This window comes from Eleutherodactylus coqui, chromosome 5 (assembly GCF_035609145.1).
Source record: "Eleutherodactylus coqui strain aEleCoq1 chromosome 5, aEleCoq1.hap1, whole genome shotgun sequence".
Lineage (NCBI taxonomy): Eukaryota > Metazoa > Chordata > Amphibia > Anura > Eleutherodactylidae > Eleutherodactylus > Eleutherodactylus coqui.
In genome coordinates this window covers 68435799-68443975 of record NC_089841.1, presented here as the reverse complement: position 1 = coordinate 68443975, position 8177 = coordinate 68435799, and positions in this window count along the sequence as shown.

Here is an 8177-nt window from a genome sequence, read left to right as displayed (position 1 = left end):
CGTACATTGAAAATTAAAAAGGTTACAGGGCTTTGAATGCAGCGATATAGAAAAAAAAATTCCAAAAAAAGGGTTTTTATTGCAAAAAAATGGAAGAAGTTTAAAAAAATATAAGAATTTTGGTATCGTTGTAATCGAACCGCCCCGCAGAAAAAATGTATTGTGTCATTTATGCTGCATGATTAACGCTGTAAAAAAAAAAAAAAATCTATGGCAGAATTGATGCGTTTTCTCTCCCTGTTATCATAAAAAAAAATAATGTTTTACGATATAGTCAATGTACCCAAAAATGGCACCATCGAAACTACAGTCTGCAACGCAAAAAAAACAAACCCTTATATGGCCGCGTCGACGGAAAAATAAAAAAGTTGTGGCTTTTGAAAAGTGAAGATGAAAATCCGCCAAAAATCGTTGTCTCCTTAAGCCCAAAATAGGCCATGTCCTTAAGGGGTTAATACAACACCACACAGACTGATGGTCTGTGGGGAATAAAAAGAGAATTAATTGGATGTCTTATTGTGGTCTTTAGCATGAACGAAAATGGCACTTATCCACAAGTTCCCGGATTTGTGGTCCATTGAATGCACCTTCTTTTAACTTCTCAATGCTCATCGCAGGAAATGTTCTGCAGTCAAACACGTTCCATTCTCTTCAGTGTCTTTACAAATTGTTATGTCAAACCAAGTGATGGCGCTATGTACCATATGTACTAATAGTAAGCAAATTTTGCCGGAAAACGTGAGGTTACTTACCAATAATCGGTTTTTCATGAGCCCATGACGGCACCTGTGAGAGACCTACTCCCATCCAAACAGGAACCTCCCAGATTGCTTTAACCCCAATTCCTTAAGGAAGCAGCCCCCCCCTCTTTGTTTCCTCGTTTTTTTCCTCACCCCTTAAAAAAAAAAAGCATAACTTTTATTTAACCGTTAACTTAGCTGTCTGAGGGCTTGTTTTTTGTGGGACAAGTTGTATTTTTCATGGTACTATTTAAGGTACCATATAATGTACTGAAAAACATTAAAAAAAATTTCTAAATGATGGGAAATGGAAAAAAAACGAAATTCTGCCATCTTTGCATGCACGTCTTGTTTCTACAGCATAAACACTGCACAAAAATGACATGATAACTTTATATATGGGTCAGTAGGATTACTACAATACCAAATTTATATACCTCTTTATTTGCTGTACTACTTTCTTTTCCAAAGATATTTAATTTTTTTATTATTTTCAGCCGCCATCTTCCGACCCGCAGTCCTCCTCCATACATACTCTGAAGCTACTGTACGTCCTGTAGTGTTAAGGGGTTAAAGGCAGAAACACGCTCAATATCCTTAGTTCCTTGCAAGAGTATAATCCTAACCTTATCTATAATTTTATTTACTTTTTTTTAAACTAAAGCCCCATTTACATGGGATGAATGTTGGGGAAATGATGTCAGACACTTGTCCCCGCACATATTCGCTCCCGTTCTGCTGCACAGTAGCGAGTATCGCTGGCTCTCTGACAGAGCGTCCAGCAAGGGGGGTCGGGATGGCTGGAGATTTCACTCCTTGCTCTCCCCTGCCCCTCTCAATTCACGTAACACAGCGGCCATTCAGTACTGAACAGCTGCTGTTTACACTGAACGATCATCGTTCAGCTCATCTTTCATCGTTTATGCACCCTAAATGATGAAAGATGAGCTGAACGATGATTGTTCAGTATAAACGGGCCTGTGATGTTAAGTGAATGGAGAGAGGCGGGGGAGCGCGAGGAGAGAAATCCCCTCCAGCCGCCCCACCCCCTGCTGGCCGCTCTGTCAGAGAGACAGTGGTACTCGCTCCTGTGCAGCAACACAGGAGAGAGTACATGTGGGGACGAGTGTCGGGCTTTATTCTCTTGAAACTGTACAAACAGTTGAGAAGACTTCCGAAAAGATTTAGTAACCTACATATCTGAGTAGACATCTTCTAACATCAAGCAAGTGAAGTTGACCTTCCTTTTCATCCTTAGGCTCTTGGCAGATGGAGGGTAGGACAATCTCCTGAGAACGGTAAAAGTCACAAACCACCTAGGGAAGAAAAGCAGGGTCAGGTTTAATTATCAAGCATTAAGGATATTCGTATATGGAGGAACTACAGCTATCGCTGTGACCCTGCTAGCAGAAGTAATCGCTATTAAAAAGGCCATCGAAGATAGAAATTTAATTGGAATCTCTTTCATGAAGCCACGCTAGATCTGATAGTGGGATATAATCTACTAACAGATTTGATGAATCTTCTGATCCAAGACTGTTCATATAATTTAACATCCAAGAGAGCACTAAGAGCCAACACTTGTACTTCAATAGTATAAGGTCTATGTGTAGGAGTGAACACCAAGCATCCACCCCCCTCATTATCAGGAGGCAGTGTGAGTGGCTGTCTTATCGGTGTCCAGCACAGGTGTTATTGGCTCCTCCATTTGGTAGTCAGCTACCTGCATGGTGAGAGGATGCATCTATATGCACTCCTCACCCAGTAACGGCCATTTTCTGTGATTGGTTTTAATTCTTTATTTCCCCTTCTGTGATGCATTTATATTAGTGTAGGGACTAGAGATGAGCGAACGTACTCGGTAAGGCCGATTTCGCAATCGAGCACCGCGATTTTCGAGTACTTTACTACTCGGGTGAAAAGTACTCGGGGGCGCTGTGGGGCGTGGCGTGCTGGAGCGGGGGGTAGCAGCGCGAAACAGGTGGGAGCTCTCTCTCTCTCCCTCTCCCCCCCCACTCCCCTCTGCAACCCCCCGCTCACCCACAGCGCCCCCCCGATTGCGAAATCAGCCTTACCGAGTACGTTTGCTCATCTCTAATAGGGACCCACTACAACGCAAGGAACCGTGAAGTGGTTAGTGGGCTCATGTATCTTGGCCAACATCCAACCAATGCCTTGCATTTATTATCTATCATTCACATGCAGTGTGGCATTAAGACTCCAGGGGAGCCCAGGGTGGCAGTACCAATGTGGTTCACTGAAGGAAATGCAGGACAACCCGCCGAATTATCATGGCGTCATTAATAGGTTGCTGGTCTGCATGGTGAACTACATATATCAGAATGGTCTGGCACCCTGTATCCACTATGTGTGGGAGTGAACACCAAGCAGCCACCCCCCTCATTATCAAGAGGCAGTGTGAGTGGGTGTCTCATCGGTGTCCTGCACAGGTGTTATTGGCTCCTCCATTTGGTAGTCAGCTACCTGCATGGTGAGAGGAGGATGCATCTATATGCACTGACCATGAAGCGCTGGCTAAAAGCTACAAGTGTCGCAGAACTGCTGGAGAAGTGCGGCGGAGTGGACAGCGCCTGTTAGGTAATGTATTTTTTTTTTTTTTATGCAGCTAGGGCTTATTTTCGGGGTATGGCTCATATTTTAAGCACCCTGGAAATCCTGGCAAAAGAGCGCTACCAAGTCACGCAACTTTGTAGTTTCAAAAGAAATCGCAATATTGTCGTGAGAAAATGCAGCGATAATCGCACAGAACAAGGCCACAATATTCTTGCGATTTACTTGCGGCGATATAGCTGTCACCCGTGTGAAAGAGGCCTTATCCTGAGGTATTAGGCATAACTGTAACCTGGAATGCATCGCGTATTTGGGACAAAGAAAGATTATTCCCAGTTTATGTTCCAAATTGGACATTATCGGTAAAACCCTGTGAAATCACAGCTTTCAGAATCTCCATTGAAGGACCAACCAGGAGAAAATCGTCCAGGTATGGGATGAGGACTAGGTTCTGTTCTCTCACATGAGCCATCATCTTCAAAACCAATTTTGCAAAGAAGCCTCGGAGCCTCAGATATCCCAAATGGTAAGGCCTGGAATTGAAGATGCAATATTGATTACTTGGCAATGACTCTGAGGTATTTCTGTGCTGTGGGATGCATCGGAACATATAATAGGCATCCTTGATGTCCATCGATGCCATTACACAGTTCTTGTATAGATAACGAACTGTCGTCTGAACAGACTCAATCTGGGATTTTTGGTACACAAGGGATCTGTTCAGATCTTTTAAATTTACTATTATACAAAAGGAACCGGTTCTTTTATTGTACTAGAAAGAGGGGAATAAAAACCTCTCCCTTTGGAACCATGAGAGAAAAAAAACTTCTAAGTGGGGAGATTGTTTTGTGGAATCTGACCTCAGATCTGTGAGGCAAACTCTTTCTGGAGGAGAGGATGTCCAGACTGTATCCTCCTTTTACCACTTCTTTTATCCAAGGACGTACCGAAATCTTTTCCCAAGTTTAAAAATAAGAGGGAAAGACCGCCTCCGCCCCGGGGCCGGGCGTCATTGTTGGTTACTATTGGTCAGGATAGTTTAAGTCCAGATTTATTCTTTTTAGACTCTCCAATTTCATCTCTTCTCCTCCTACGGAAGGTCCTCTGCTGTCTAGCAAAACCAGTGGTTGGAAAACCCTTCTTTTTATCTGAAGCTTTTTCCAGGATATCATCCAATGCTTGACCAAACACAAACTCCACCCAGCACATAACCTAGCTATTGAAGCTAAATCTCCATTCCAGCATTTAAAGGAGATGTCCCGCGCCGAAACGGGTTTTTTTTTTTTTAAACCCCCCCCCCGTTCGGCGCGAGACAACCCCGATGCAGGGGTTAAAAAAACCACCCGCACAGCGCTTACCTGAATCCCGGCGGTCCGGCGTCTTCATACTCACCTTCTGAAGATGGCCGCCGGGATCCTCTGCCTCCGTGGACCGCAGCTCTTCTGTGCGGTCCACTGCCGATTCCAGCCTCCTGATTGGCTGGAATCGGCACGTGACGGGGCGGAGCTACACGGAGCCGCTCTCTGGCACGAGCGGCTCCATAGAAGACTGCTGAAGACCCGGACTGCGCAAGCGCGGCTAATTTGGCCATCGGAGGCCAAAAATTAGTCGGCTCCATGGGAACGAGGACGCTAGCAACGGAGCAGGTAAGTAAAAAACTTTTTATAACTTCTGTATGGCTCATAATTAATGCACAATGTATATTACAAAGTGCATTATTATGGCCATACAGAAGTGTATAGACCCACTTGCTGCCTCGGGACATCTCCTTTAAGCCATAAGGCTCCTGCAGAATTAGATAAAGCTGCTGCTTTGGCACGAAATCTCAAAGTATCAGCAGACGCATCTGAAATAAAATCAATATCCTTCGTCATAGTAGGAAATGATTCCAGGATCTGATCCCTAGGGGTTCTATTAATGATCTGAGACTTTAGCTGATCTAATCATATCTTAAGGGATTGCGCTACAGAGGTGGCTGCAAAAACAGGCATAATAGAGGTTGTATATGCCTCCAGTTAACCTCTGCTGTTCTATCTAAAGGATCCCTTAAACATCTTAGATCCTCAAATGGAAGAGCTCATTTCTTTGACATTTTTGCTACTAACAGATCAATTTTTGGGGCCTCACCTCCTCCTCATCATCAAAGGGGTACTTGCTTTTTGCAGCCCTAGAAAACATGAAATCTTCTAATCGGGATGCTTTCACTTTCAACTAATCAAGGACTTTATATTTGCCTGAAGTGGAAAAACCTGAAAAACGTCTCGGCCTCCTAAGGCTATCAAACATTTAATCCTGAACGGAACAGGATAGTCATTGTAGATCTAACCGCTTTAAGCAGATCTGTATCCTCAGACCGAAAGAGGGGTTTACCAGGGAGTTCATCTTCAAAAGGAGGAATCATAAGACCAAGAGACTTTTCCCTCCTTTTAAGGTCTGATCCACTGGAATCAAATATTTATATGAGATTTAAGGCCTTCAAAAAAGGATTGCTCCATGCCGCCAACATTTGTGCCCCTGACAAACCACACCCCTGGAAGTAGCACCAGAACTGTGCCCCGGCCCGGAGTAGTGCTCTGGAAGTGAAGCAGCTCACATGACCGGAACCTCCAACCTGCACCACAGTCACAATCTCCCCAGCAAAGGAGGGAGAACAGGCAGCCTGCAGAAGGAAACAGTCATGCAGCAAAATAACATGGAGCCTCGCAGTAATGGGACCCCTCCCGGCAGCACAGAGCAGTCAAGCCCCTCACCACACCCCCAGTTGGCGATGCCACGACTCACCAGAGCCTCTGCATAAAGGAACCAACAGGTCTCTGGAGGTAAGGAGGGTATGGCCCAGTATCCACCGCAGAGGAGAACCAGTCTTATCAGTGACTCGTTGTGGAGACTTAGACTGAACCAGGACCCTTAACCCAGTGAATCTTTTATATGGGGAGGAAGACCCTGCGGCACCTGCAAACGATCCGGGAAACTGTTCCAAAAGGAAACTATGTGACCCATGGACAGGAAACAGGAACTGAGGATATGGTGGGTTTCTGGAAAGTTCCTGTTTCCGGTCTGGATGGGAGGCGGTCTCATGCAGGAGCTGTCATGGGTGTACGGGAAAATAAAGTAATCATAACAGGAATAGACAGTGACACCAGGAATATCCCAAAAACTAGAGCGCCAAGAACAAAATGGATGGCATTTTTTGGAATCAGCAGCACAAAAATACCCAGAATAAGGTCTAAAATTCCCCCCAAGATGCTACATATGGAAAACAATTGAAACATGTCCTACTTTTGTGCGATATCGCTGATTATTTACAATGAACAAAGAAAAATTGCTTGCACTTACACTGCATGCGAGTGCGATTATTCTATTCTTAAGGCTCCCACACACTTAGAAAGTTCCATTGACAATCGTGTTAACAAAAAACGAAAACACAAGTGTGTTGGAGCCCTTACTATAATCTTACTATTGAAACAACATGCGATTTTCACGTTAAAGTGATGCAATGCTTATTTTTGTATAATGTATAGCAAATCGCAGGGGAATTGTAGGTTAACGAGTAGAGATGAGCGAACGTACTCGGTAAGGGCGATTTTGCAATCGAGCACCGCGATTTTCGAGTACTTCACTACTCGGGTGCGCTGTGGGTGAGCGGGGGGTTGCAGCGGGGAGTGGGGGGGGGAGAGAGAGAGGGCTCCCCCCTGTTCCCCGCTGCTACCCCCCACTCCCCTCTGCAACCCCCCGCCCCACAGCGCACCCGAGTACTTTTCACCCGAGTAGTGAAGTACTCGAAAATCGCGGTGCTCGATTGCGAAATCGCCCTTACCGAGTACGTTCGCTCATCTCTATTAGCGAGTGCAATATTGCTCCATGTTTGTCAGAGCAATATCACACTCACCCGTGAAAATGCACCTTAACCCCTTAGTGACCAAGCCTGTTTGCGCCTTAATGACCAGGCCAAATTTTGCAAATCTGACATGTGTCACTTTAACATGGAAAAACACCAGAAAGGTTTTGCATATCCAAGCGATTCTGACATTGTTTTTTCGCCACATGTTGTGCTTCATTTAGGCGGAAAAAATAGACCGATAGAAATTGTGTTTATTTATTAAAAGCGCCAAAATTGGGAAAATTTTGAAAAAATCGTCATTTTTTCACATTTCCAACTGCAATATCTTAAATATGTGCAAACATAATATAGAAATTTTTGCTAAGATTTATATTTCCACCCGTTTACTTTATTTTGGGCGCACATTGGAAAAACTTTCGTTTTTTTTTAACTATTTAGGAGACGTACAAATTTAACATTACTTTTTAGCATTTTGAGGAACACTTTGTTTTCCTATACCAAGCCGAGATTGGAAAGGCTCATGAGTGTCAGAATAATAGATACCCCCCAAATGACCTCATTTTAAAAACTACACCCCTTAATGTATTCACTGAGGGGTGTCATGAGTATTTTGACCCCACAGTTTTTTTTCAGGAATTAATTCAATTTAGAGGAGAAAAAGTAAAATTTCATATTTTTGCAAATCTGTCATTTTAAAGACATATTTTTTTCCTATAGTTTACATGAAAATCAGGATTTACACCCCAAAATGGATACCCCTATTTCTCCCGTGTTCAGAAATATACCCATTGTGGCCCTATTGTTATATCTGAGTCCACAACGGGGCCCAAAATGAAAGGAGTAGTCAGTGTCTTTCAAAACAGAAATTTTGCTTGAAGTCCTTTTAGGCCCCATAGCACACATGTAGAGTTCTTGAGCGCCCAAAACCATAGAAAACCCCCACAAATGACCCCATTTTGAAAACTAGACCCCTTAAGGAATTTATCTAGGGGTGTACTGCATATTTTGACCCCACAGTTTTTGAA